The sequence below is a fragment of the Magnolia sinica genome, chromosome 17, assembly GCF_029962835.1.
Source record: "Magnolia sinica isolate HGM2019 chromosome 17, MsV1, whole genome shotgun sequence".
NCBI lineage: Eukaryota > Viridiplantae > Streptophyta > Magnoliopsida > Magnoliales > Magnoliaceae > Magnolia > Magnolia sinica.
This window is the reverse complement of record NC_080589.1, coordinates 70,574,678-70,588,790: the sequence shown is the minus strand read 5'-3', so window position 1 is coordinate 70,588,790 and position 14,113 is coordinate 70,574,678.

The window sequence follows — 14,113 nt, the reverse complement described above, 5'->3', positions numbered from 1 at the left end:
AGTCTTAGCGGATCAGGTACCATGGTTATTAGGATTTCACTGGTAAGTTCGGTACCCTAGATTCAAGCAGTAGCGTCCATACATGGTTAACATACATCGGACAATCGGGTTACTTGACGAACTCGACTAGCACGAGCGCACGTTGAATTGAACGACATGGAATGCGCAAACACTCCGCGTGGTCGAACCACTGCCGACAACTCTAATACGACTCGGGTTCGTCTAATACGTCCTACGTGGCGAAAGCAATCTCAACCACGAATATAGGGTCAATTACCGATTTCCTGGACTAAGGCATAGTCCCAAACACATTACACTACTACAGTATTCATATGGAATGTAAAACAGTAATGGAACAACTTAAACCATGGTACATAAGCATCTGAAGAAACTCAACTTAACATAAATGTAAGCATAGGAGATGCTTGAATTTAAATAACTTGGAATGTAACTGCATAAAGGAAATCATGCGCATCAATAGGAGTATTGAGAATCACTTCTCAACGCCCATTACTAGTGTAATCAGTTACACTTAGGTCATTCATGCATTTCTACAAACACTTAGCATACATGGAACAACATACATGACGCATGTTGAAATACATGCACTTAGACAATTCCTTTTATCAAGGAGTTGTCATACATGCATCTAGCATACATACATGACAAATAATCATGGCAAACACAAGTGCGTATTTTATACGTATACGGTACTTTATAAATACACTTAGAATACACATATCTCAATATAGCACATGCATATCGGAAAACAGTGCAAACACAACATTTGGCATGTGAAATCTCATCCATAACAAGAATAAATCACTAACTGGGATTGAAAGCCTTGAAAACCATAACCTATACACTTAAAGTCCGCACCTTAAGCGAAGAAAGAACCGCCGAACTGATTTAGACGAGTTGTCTTCGTCAACGGCGCTAGAATACCCTAAAATAAGGATAGAAATGAGATACAACAACACCAAGTCTAATCTAAGCTCTAACACAGGTTAGGGTTAGGTTAACTTACCCCAAAAGAACTCAGAATCGTCAGAGGAACGATTCAAAGTGAAGATTCAAAGGTGAAGAAGAACAAGAAGAATCAAGGTGATTCACCAACTAATCTCTCTCACTAACTCTCTCTTTTCCACTCTCTTTCCAAGCTAGGGTTAGAGAAAATTCGTATGGAAATGAGAGCTAGGGTTTAAGGACTATATATAGGCCTTAAAATGATGGAAATAACCCCAGGGTCAAGGTATACTTAGGTAATAACCAAAGTACGCCTTTCTCGATCCAACGAAGCACTTCGGTGGGCCTATAACCACGAAAGGTCGGACTTAAGCTCACCGACCATGGATCTAGGTCAGTGAGTTTTCATACCGACCGGCTCTTGAGATCGCCGTGGCGGACCACACTCAATTCAACGGTCACGGAATCTCGATCGTCCACAAGCACTAGGATATGCCTGGGCCAACCATCCCGATCGAGGGTGAAATTGGGTCGAGAATCCAACGGTCGGATAGCTTAAAATCGTCGCGCAAGCGACATGACTCAATTTCATGAAAAGCTTATTAAATTCCAACCGTTCTCACACTCTTCACTCGAACTCAACCAAATCGACCCGGAAATCCGATCGACTTGATTTTCGAGGTGAAGATCAAGCCCAACTCGTGACACTAACTAAGATCATCGCCATCGGACTTTCGACGCGCGGTCAGGTCCGATCCAGACTTCCAAAAATTCCCGAACAACCGGATTTAGCGATGGATCCCAGATTCTGAGTAACGTAGCGCTCACTAATCTACACGTTTAGAGCCATGCAGATACAATTTAAAGTGATTGATGCGAATTTCACAAGCAATCAAGTAAAGCACTAATTACCCCAAAACAACTACTTAAGGAAAGATTAGCACAAAATTTCTAAGGTCGTTACAATCTACCCCCTTAAAGAAAATTTCGTCCTCGAAATTCATACCTTCGTATAATCCTCAAGGATCAGAGGGTAGGTCTTCCTGACCTCAGCTTCAGATTCCCAAGTAGCCTCTTCTATGCCATGATGCGTCCATAGCACCTTCACGAGAGGGATAACCTTGCTACGCAGCACCTTCTCCTTCCTATCAAGAATACGCGTCGGTCGCCGTACATAAGTGGCATCCTCACTTAACCGCACTTGCTCCCAACTGATAATATGCGAAGGATCAGGGAACGTACTTCTTCAGAATAGAAACATGAAATACGTTATGCACGCCCGCAAGAGGTGTGGGCAAAGCAAGGCGGTAAGCTACCGCTCCCACTCGATCCGAACTTGAAATGGACCAATAAATCTCGGCGTCGGCTTCCCTTCTTACCGAACCGCAGAACTCCCTTCATAGGAGAGACCTTGAAAACACATGGTCTCCCACTACAAACTCAAGCGGTCGACGCCTCGTATCGACATAACTCTTACCCTGTGCTGCTAGAAGTCGACGTCGAATGATGTCAACCTTCTCTGAAGTCACCCGCACCAACTCGGGCCAAGCAAACTACGCTCACTAATTTCCGCCCAACAATGTGGTGCTCTGCACGGCGACCATACAACGCCTCGAAGGGAGCCATGCCGATACTAGTCTGAAAGCTGTTATTATACGCGAACTCTGCATATCGAAGACAATCATCCCAACTGTCTTTGAAATCCAAAACACAAGCTCGCAACATATCTTCTAGGACTTGATTCACGCGCTCCGTCCGCCCATCTTTTGCGGATGAAACGCGGTCTGAACTTCCACACCCATCGCTTCCTGGATACGAGTCCGTAAGATAGATGTAAAACGCGTGTCTCTATCGGACACAATCTCCAGGGGAACCCATGCAGGCGTACTATCTCCTTGATATACAACCTAGCCAACTCGTCTGCAGAGTAAGTGACTCGATCGGTAAGAAATGCGCCGACTTCGTTAATCGATCGACGATCACCCAAATAGAGTCAAATCCCTTTCTCGTCCTCGGCAACCTAGAAATAAAATCCATAGAGATGAAATCCCACTTCCATTCGGCTATGGGCATGGGCTGCAACAACCCAGGAGGTCGGCGATGCTCGCCTTGACTGCTGGCACGTGAGACAACGAGAAACAAATTCAGCAATCTGGACCTTCATATTGTCCCACCAATAAGACCTCTTCATATCCCGATACATCTTCGTGCTACTGGATGCATCGCAAGCTTAGAACTATGGGCTAACTCGAGAACCTCACGTCTCAAGTCAGGGATGTCGGGAACACATAACCGGCCACAAAAACGTAGGCCCCTATCAGAACTAACACTCTAGTCGGAGCTCTCATCTGTACCAACCCGCTGCCTCATCTTCACCAAAAGCTCATCATCTGCCTGAGCTGCAACGATCCTCTCGTCGATAACGGGCTGTACACGAATGTGTGCGATAACCTCATACGGCTCAACCACCGTAAGCTTCTGCTCAAAATCGCGCACGAACTCCAACATCTCCCACTCTGCTATCATCAGCGGAGCCGCAAACTCCAAAGCCTTCTTGCGACTCAACGCATCCGCCACAAGGTTCGCCTTACCAGGATGGTAAGAAACATCGAACTTGAAGTCCTTCAATGTTTCCATCCATCTGCGCGGCCTCATATTCAAATCACGCTGCGTGAAAATATACTTAAGGCTCTTGTGGTCGCAAAAGAGCTCGAACTCCTCACCATAGAGGTAATGTCTCCAAAGCTTTAATGCGAAGATGACAGCCACTACCAAGTCGTGCGTAGGGTAATTCTCTTCGTGTTTCCTTAATCGACGCGAAGCATAAGCAATCACCCGGTCCTTCTGCATAAGGACATAACCTAGACCAACGCGAGAGGCGTCCGTATAAATAATATACTTAACCCCTTACTCGCAATACTAGCACCGGGGCGGACGTCAACTTGTCCTTCACTTGAAAAGCTAACTCCGCTGCTCACTCCAAGCAAACTTCAAATCCTTCCGTGTCACCGCGACAACGGTCTGGCAATCTTCGAGAAGTCCTGAATAAAGCGTCGATAATATCCTGCAAGGCTAAGAAAACTCCTCACCTCAGTAACTGAACCAGGCTGCTTCCAGTCCTGCACTGCAGCTACCTTGGCAAGGTCGACAGCTATCCCGTCCTTGGACACCACATGTCCCAGGAACTTGACTTCCTCTTTCTAGAAATCATACTTCTTGAACTGTGCGAAGAGCTGATGCTTCCTAAGAGTATCCAAAACTGCTCTTAAGTGCTCCTCGTGCTCGTCCCCGTCGAATAAACCAAGATGTCATCAATAAAGACAATGACGAATCGAAACAGAAATGGCCAAACACCCTGTTCATCGGATCCATGAACACGGCCGGTGCGTTCGTCGACCAACGACATCACAAGGAACTCATAATGACCGGAGCTAGTCCTGAAAGCGGTCTTCGACTCCTCATCCTTGATTCTCAACTGATGATACCTCGATCGCAGATCAACCTTCGAAAAGTACCGTGCCCCCTTCAACCGATCAAACAGATCATCAATCATGGGCAAAGGGTACCTATTCTTCACGGCACCTTAGTTCAACTGCGATAATCAATACACAATCGCAAGGAACCATCCTTCTTCTTCACAAATACACATGTGCTCCCCAAGGAGACACACTTTGGGCCGAATAAAACCCAATTTCAGCAAACCATCTATCTGCTTCCTCAACTCCTCCATTTCACTCGGAGGCATCCGATAGGTGGGTAAAGAAATGGGCGCCGCACTAGGCATAAGATCGATAGCAAAATCAATCTCACGCTGAGGAGGTAATCCAGGAATCGACTCAAACACATCTTCAAACTCCTGAACTACCGGCGTACTAACCAATGCCGACTCGGCCGAACTCTCCAACAGAGAAGAATAAAAATCAATAGGAATAGGGTAACTGACCTGAACTGGGAAAGTAACAGTCTCGCCCTCAGGTCCATGGATCGTCACTGATCTAGCTTCACAATCAATCTCAGCTCGCATCCTCGTGAGCCAATCCATACCTATAATAACATCGTAGTGATAAAGCGGTGCGACTAGCAAATCAACACGGATCGATCCACTTCCCAGATCGACCAAACAATCCATACAACGCTTGCCCAAGGCAGAGGACATCCCCGTAGCGGTAGTAAGCGTCACTCCAGGCATAGGAACAGATCTCAAACCCAAACGCCTAACTGCCGCATAAGAAATAAGAGAAGTAGTGGACCCTGTATCCACTAGTACACATAAACGGGAATACCTTCTATATGCGCTGTCACCTCAAAGGACCTCGGCACCAAGTCAGACATAGGCGCTTCACCTGAAAGCGCATGAACACGAGCTTGCTGACGATTTGGCGGAGGAACCATGGGTCGCCGAGGTGGCTCGAAACCAGAACCGCAGTCTCCGAAGGATGGATGAGTCGCGCCGATCGAAGAGGAGGAGGGGAAATAACCGGAGGCATCGGACGGCTAACCCTCTGCGGTGGAGTAAAACCACCGGCTCGCATAGGGAAAACAGAAACGGTCTAAGTGCCCCACCTTCCCACAATAAGAACATCTCAGATCAGCTCTCATCTGCTGAGCGGGCGGCGCTGAACGCCTAGGAGGAGAATCAACACGCGGCCTCTTGCCAAGGAAAGGTGCACCCTGAAAATCCGGTCGCGGCCTAGGAGGCATCGGTGCTCGCATGCGGGACGCTCTATCTCCGTCCTGCTCTGCTCGCAAGGACATGCTCACTAGCTCCGCATATGAAGAAATGCTGGCACAGCAAATCTTCGATCGGATCTCAGGTCGCAGCCCCTCAGAAAAACACCGCATCCTCATCGGCTGATCACCCAGGATCAAAGGAACATACCGCCCCAACTCAGTAAACCGGTTCTCATACTCCGTAACCGACAACCCTCCCTGGCGGAGGCAAAGGAACTCACTCTCCTTCTCATGTCGGTACGTCACCGGGAAATACTTCTCGTGGAAGCACGCTTCAAACGCCTGCCACAACCACACGAAGTCCTCCTCGACAGTGCGAAGCACACTGTCCCACCACAAACCGGCCTCCTTCTCAAACATGAAGGTGGCAAGCTCAACCTGCTCGACCTCAGAGCAGTGCAACGGCCTCGGCATCTTAGAGATGCGGTCAATCCAATACTCGGCCTCCTCCTCTATGAGAACCCGCAAAGTAGGAGGTCGCAAGCGCTGAATCGCTCAGAAGTGTCGCTGTAACACTGGCACTGGCGCTCTCAGATGGAGGCATAGGTGAAACAGGTGGAGTCGCCCCCACTAACTGAGCAAAGATGCCAGCCATGGAAGAGAGGAACTCCTGCTGTTGCTGCTGCTGCTGAATCTACTGTTGCTGCATCAACAGCATCATCTGCTCAAACCTATCAGCAGGCGAAGCAGACGAAGGTGCACGGCTTGGCTCAGGAACCGAGGGTGTGACTGGAGGAGCCATAGGTGTCGACCTAACACCGGCACGAGATGGACTCGCCTGCGGATCTGACTGGCTATCGCTCAAGGGAGGAACCCCGAAGCGACTCAATCAGAGAAAGACGGGCCAAGTCTTCGAACCCTTAGGAGGCATCCCTACATTAAATCAAAGGATGCAACTTGTCCGATTCTAAGTCACATAATCCATCCACACAACAACAACACAACAGCACAACTCCAAAACAAACAACATGCATTCCATTACTCAAAATCGTCGCAATACAAGTAGTGCGAATACATGAATCACGACTAGGAAAGCATGAAAACAACAACATCTAACACTACAAACAACCACAACTACTACAAACCACCACAAACAACTACAACAACTCCAACTACAGCCAACAACGGCCACACACGAAAGAAACACTAAACAAAGCAAAGACGGCCACGACGATACTACTCGTCGGAATCGGGAGACGGAGGCGGAGCACCCTTATCCCGCAAGCAACACAGGATAGACTTCAAGGTCCGAGACATCTTCTTGAACTTGTGCTTAACCAAGCCTCGAAGATCCACCATCTCTGGCGTAAAGCGGCTTGCCCTTCTTCAAGCCGTGTAAGCATCTCTGGCAGTCTGCTCTGCGCTCTGCTCAGGCACCACAGGAGGAGAGCGATCACTCGAATCCTGTGCCTCAATCTCTTCCTCGCCTTGCTCTGCTTCTTCCTCAGACTCCGCACCACCTTCAGCATAACTCTCATCGTCACCACTCTCAGACCCGGCCTCACCCTCAGAGGCAAGCCGACCAGAACCAACCTCCATCAGCTTAAGGGTCCTCAAGTTGAGATGACGAACAGGGACCGGTTTCTCAGCCCCAAGCCTATAGCCAAACTCATGTGCAATCTTGCAAATGAGGCGGCCAAAGGGAAGAGACTCGGTCCGCCTACTCGAACGAGCGATGAGAATAATCTGACGCAGGACGTACGTCGGCACACACAACTTCGCTTCCTGCCCCACCTGATATAGAAAATCCACCATCAGGCGCGTACACTCGCTGCGGTTGCTCCACCTGGGATACACATTGAACGTAAAGATGTGGTGAAGCAAACGGAAGTCGTCCGTCATATGAGAAGCCAAAAGACTCTTATTCGGCTGCCATTCAACCAGACGACCACACAAGAATCGGGTGCGACGATCCTTCTCGCGCACACTGTCCACATTCTTCTCGCTGGCATGCACTTCCCCAAGTGGCACCTTCAAGAGTCGGGATATCAAAGCAACATTGACAATTCCAACTCGACCGCTACCACAGGGAATCTTGAACTGCAGAGGATCCAGCGAAGGCTCCAGAATGTTGGCATAGAAGGCCCGAACAGTGCTAGCATTCGCGCGATACTCGCCTTCGAACAAGGGACCCCAACCAGCCCCTTCTAGGCGCTCCAACAAAAGGAACTCTCCAAAGAGCCGCGGATCAACATGAGCCTCAAAAAGGACTCTACGCCCCTCATAGACTCCATGCGACAATTCCGCCAACAAGGTCCTACTAACAGGAGCTCGAGGATCGAGGTCCCGCTTCGTCTGGAACTCACGCGTGGCAGACGTGCTAGCGGCGGCACCTCTCGGCCTCCGTGCACGGGTTGGGCGGCTCGGCCCGGCTTCATCCACGGGCGCTCTCTTCTTCCCCATCAAGGAAAGAAGGGAAGAAATGGAAAAGATGGCCGTCACAATCTCAAAGAGGGCCATGAGAAATGAGAGAAAGAGAGAAATAGGAAGATGGTGAAGCTTCCACACAACTATGAGCCAAAAAGGGAATGAAAGGGCTCAAATGAGAGGGAAAGATGAAGAAATCAGCAATGGAATGGAAGATTTGAGAATGGAGTGATGGGTTTGCACGAAAATGGGAGGAAGATGAAGATTTGGGAGAGATTTGAGAGAGTTTGGAGAGGTTTTGGGAGAAAAGGAAAGCTTGGAGGTGGGTTTTGTGAAGGAAATAGATGAAAGGAAGGGTTTTAAAATGAAAACCGTGGAGGGGTGGGCCACACAAGCCCCATGGACGATCGGCCCGCGTCGGCCCGGCCCGCCTAGCCCGCCGACCGGCGATCCCTCGCCGAACCGGCGATGGCATCGCCGGTCTCTGGACATATCGGCGATGCCTCGCCGATTTGGCGAGGTCCTCCTGGTCCTCCTTGGTCCAAATGATGTGGCCACCTTCCCTGATCTGAGGGTGAAATTGGGTTAGAATTTGAAGCCTATCGGGTCATTCTGACAGAAATCTGATGCAAACAGCGATTTCTGGGAGGTTTAAAAATGATTTAGGGCTAGATAGTCCATCTACACTCATTAATAGAGGGTCTAGAAAAGATTTCGGGTCGCTGTGTGTGATCAGGTAGGAGTACAGACTCGCTCGGCAAAGGTTTTCAGGAAACTTTCGCCGATAGAAACTACGGAGCACAAACACAAAGCGATAATAGACCCGCACCCAATTACACTATAGTGGCGACAACGTGCGGTGTGTGACCATAACCCAGTTCCGGTTTAATCCAGATCATGCTCTGATACCAACTTGTAACGCCCTGAAATTCGGGGGTCGAGCATAACTCGGCTCCCGAGTTCCAAAACATCACTTATGCAACATAATTAATGAATGATGTATGTTGATTGTATTAGCACATAAACATGGGATAGATTAAGCCAAAACGCAGATATGATTCAAGGATAAGTGAATAAAGCAAGCGGAAGACTTATAGTAAAATATGTGTACAAGTGTAAGTCCCTGAATTACATATACAACCAGATCGTGTAAAAGTGTTATTTATCAAAATTATAAGTACAAGTTACATCATTTCGTTCCCAAAAATAGTAATCCCATAGATCCCGCGCAATACACCGAGGCTCGCTAGAACCCGTCCAAAAACTGATATAGGAGAAGGCGGCCTCGTCGTCATCCGGCTCTCGCTCTGCCTCGACGTCACATCCACATCTCGCAACATCGTGGCCTAAGACAGAGTCCGGTGGGTGTGCAACACCGCCCGAAACGTGGGAGTGAGTGATCAACTTAGTGGAACAATAAGGCACTTTGGTTAACATGTTATCAGTTCAATCAAACAATAATGATAAAGCCGGACAATTAAATAAATCCTAAGTACTCTTATTAATGCAAGTATGAATGCGTATGATGCGTGCCCTCACGCGTACACCCTCGGCGTCTTCATCTTACGTTACGCATGACATCGCCTCAAAGTGCGCCACATCTACAAAGCACATGCAAATGCGGTGCATGGATATGATTACCAAGTTGTTATTAGTCAAATTCATACATCAGGATTGGGAAGCTAAGATACCTTCCTCATATCATCATCCAAACAGTGATCCATACTAGGGTCGTCAATCCTAGACATCTCATATGATCATATAGTTGAGGTCGTAGCAAAGGGCTCGTCACCAATCAATGCACGCCTTTCATGCCCTTACTACCACAGATCGGCTCGTCACCTCCTTGTGGTATCCAGGTATGCTCGAGGTCACTACAAAGGGCTCGTCACCAATCAATGTAGGCCGACAAAGACGAATATAGTGTCCCATACCACCATAATCGGCTCACGAGATTAAGTTGCTCACCTGGTCACTACGGGAGGCTCGTCACCCCAGCGTAGGCCGACGGCTCGACCACGGTGTCCCATACCACCATGTCCGGCTCATGAGTCTTAGCGGATCGGTACCATGGTTATTAGGATTTCACTGGTAAGTTCGGTACCCTAGATTCAAGCAAGAGCGTCCATACATGGTTAACATACATCGGACAATCGGGTTACTTGACGAACTCGACTAGCACGAGCGCACGTTGAATTGAACGACATGGAAAGTGCGCAAACACTCCGCGTGGTCGAACCACCGCCGACAACTCTAATACGACTCGGGTTCGTCTAATACGTCCTACGTGGCGAAAGCAATCTCAACCACCAATATAGGGTCAATTACCGAACTCCTGGACTAAGGAATAGAACAAAATATACTACAATACAACAGATATTAATAAGCAATGTAAAACAGTAATGTAACAACTCAAATCATGGTACATAAGGACTTGAGGAATATCAACTTAACATAAATGTAAGCATAGGAGATGCTTGAATTTAAATAACTTGGAATGTAACTGCATAAAGGAAATCATGCGCATCAATAGGAGTATTGAGAATCACTTCTCAACGCCCATTACTAGTGTAATCAGTTACACTTAGGTCATTCATGCATTTCTACAAACACTTAGCATACATGGAACAACATACATGACGCATGTTGAAATACATGCACTTAGACAATTCCTTTTATCAAGGAGTTGTCATACATGCATCTAGCATACATACATGACCAATAATCATGGCAAGCACAAGTGCGTATTTTATACGTATACGGTACTTTATAAATACACTCAGAATACACAAATCTCAATATAGCACATGCATATCAGGAAAGCAATGCAAACACAACATTTGGCATGTGAAATCTCATCCATAACAAGAATAAATCACTAACTGGGATTGAAAGCCTTGAAAACCATAACCTATACACTTAAAGTCCGCACCTTAAGCGAAGAAAGAACCGCCGAACTGATTTAGACGAGTTGTCTTCGTCAACGGCGCTAGAATACCCTAAAATAAGGATAGAAATGAGATACAACAACACCAAGTCTAATCTAAGCTCTAACACAGGTTAGGGTTAGGTTAACTTACCCCAAAAGAACTCAGAATCGTTAGAGGAATGATTCAAAGTGAAGATTCAAAGGTGAAGAAGAACAAGAAGAATCAAGGTGATTCACCAACTAATCTCTCTCACTAACTCTCTCTTTTCCACTCTCTTTCCAAGCTAGGGTTAGAGAAAATTCGTATGGAAATGAGAGCTAGGGTTTAAGGACTATATATAGGCCTTAAAATGATGGAAATAACCCGTGGTCAAGGTATACTTAGGTAATAACCAAAGTACGCCTTTCTCGATCCAACGAAGCACTTGGTGGGCCTATAACCACGAAAGGTCGGACTTAAGCTCACCGACCATGGATCTAGGTCAGCCTGAGTTTTCATACCGACCGGCTCTTCGATCGGCCGTGGCGGACCACACTCAATTCAACGGTCACGGAATCTCGATCAGTCCACAAGCACTAGGATATGCCCGGGCCAACCATCCTGATCGGAGGGTGAAATTGGGTCGAAATCCAACGGATTGAGATAGCTTAAAATCGTCGCGCAAGCGACACGACTCAGATTTCATAAAAAGCTTATTAAATTCCAACCGTTCTCACACTCTTCACTCCGAACTCAACCAAATCGACCCAGAACATCAGATCGACTTGATTTTCGAGGTGAAGATCAAGCCCAACTCAGTGACCGCAACAGCCTAAGATCATCGCCATCGGACTTTCGACGCGCGGTCTAGATCCGATCCAGATCTTCCAAAAATTCCCCAGAACAACTGGACTTAGCGATGGATCCCAGATTTCAGAGTAACGTAGCGCTCACTAATCTACACGTTTAGAGCCATGCAGATACAATTTAAAGTGATTGATGCGAATTTCACAAGCAATCAAGTAAAGCACTAATTACCCCAAAACAACTACTTAAGGAAAGATTAACACAAAATTCCCAAGGTCGTTACAATCTACCCCCCTTAAGGAAAAACAAAATAGATTGCTTATGGTGGTTGACTCCAACAAATGCACCAAAAGGCATATCAAATTCATTTGTCTTGTATTTTGTGTCAAAACATATAACGTCACTAAAAGCTTCATAGTCTATTTTTGAAATATTATCTGTCCAAAAACAAGATGTCAATCTACATTCATTGTCAATCTGGATTGCATAAGTAAAATTATCATCATTCCTGTGTTTATTTTGAAAGTAAAGAAGCTAACTCTTGAGCACTTTTGCCATGTTTGTCACGCCTTTGAATTTTAAGAGCATTTCTTACATCTTCATTAATAAAATCCATTTTTTTATGTCCTCCAGCTTCATTTGTAAAAAAATTTAACACTTTAGCTACACCAATATCTACTTTTCTCATGTTATCCATGACAACCTTATGAGAATCTGTAAAATGTCGATGTGATCGTAAACAATAAACCTTTCTTGGACTCATTAAATTGTGATTATGTGCTTCCACAAATGTCTTAACTTTCCATCTATCTGATCCATTCTTGTGAACTATAATCTTTGCCTTGCAATCACATCTTGTCATGGCTTTTGGTCTCTTTTTATGATCTGTTGCTTCTATATGCTTGCAATGTTGATACCCTTCCTTAGAACATATAAAACTTCGCATAATTGTTTCACCCGTTTTCATGCTATTCTGCGTTGAACCTTTTTGTATACTAAATACACACCATCCAGCATATTCATTGTAGAAATCATACGCAACATTTTTAGAAATGAATACCATACCAACTTTTGATTTCACTTCTTTGGGTGCTTCTGGAATGAAATCATATGGATGTGAGATTGTTTCTTCATTATGATTTTTTTGGTGTTCATTATGATTTGTCTGGTGTCCATTATGATTCTCTACACCTGCATTAGGTTGTGACTCCATTTCCCCAACTACAAGTTCAAAGTAAACATAAATTCGGTTAATCAAAAGCTACGAAATAAATATGAGAGCACAAAAATTACTATTTATAAATGAAGAAGAAAAAATATATTAAAAAAAAAAAAGCAATAACAACCCTTAGCTTAATCTAGTGAATCATATTGGCATATTCTACAAAAGTATTAAATTACTCTCTTCTATATAATTTTAGGAATTGAAATCAATGAGCATGCAAAAAAAAAAAAAATTTAATTGTAGAAACATAATGATGAAGTAACCCTTGAATCAGCCCAATTAATCACTAATCAGGAGAAAGCAATAACTATTCTATTTTCAAAACATAAGACTAGTGGAAACATGAGAGAGAGAGAGAGAGAGAGACTGACATATAAAACTTCCTTAGAACATATAAAACTTCCTTAGGCATGTGGCTCTTGGCCTCTTTTTATAATCTTAAAAAAAAAAAAAAAAAAGCTCAAGCAGGCAACCCAAATGCTACGTTGTCACATGTTGGGCTAAACTTCATTCATACCTCAAGCAGCCAACCCAAATGCCAGGTTGCCACATGTGGGGCTAGCAAACCTCTATCTTAACAATTTGGCTGTATGACCCAAATTGTCATTGGGAGCATAATACACCTGTTGTTTGGGCAGCATGGAAAACAGAACCTGCATTAAATGGGCATTTTCTCTTCTTCATTCTTTTCATTTTTTTAATTCTTCCACCCAGAATCACAAGTCAGATGAGAACTGTTTTGTAGCACATCTCATCACCCTTGGGAACTATGGTCACCCAAATAGATTCCACATGCCTCTCATTCAAGCATTTAAAAAAAAAAAAAAAAACAGAGAGAGAGAGAGAAGGTAGTGGAGTCATTTGATCCAATGGCAGAATATGACAGTTGATATGCAGATGCTCAAATTGTACATGTGACATACATTAACTCAAATTAAACTGACTAAATTATCGAACCCACTGTCCTGTAGTCAGTCCCAAATTCAGGTTGGTTGAATAACCTAACCTCTGATTCGTGGCCACTTGTTAGTTTAAACATCCAATAATTGTGTGATCATCAAATAACCAGAATAAGATTTTGAGCCTTCAATTTCGAGATTTGAGGGCA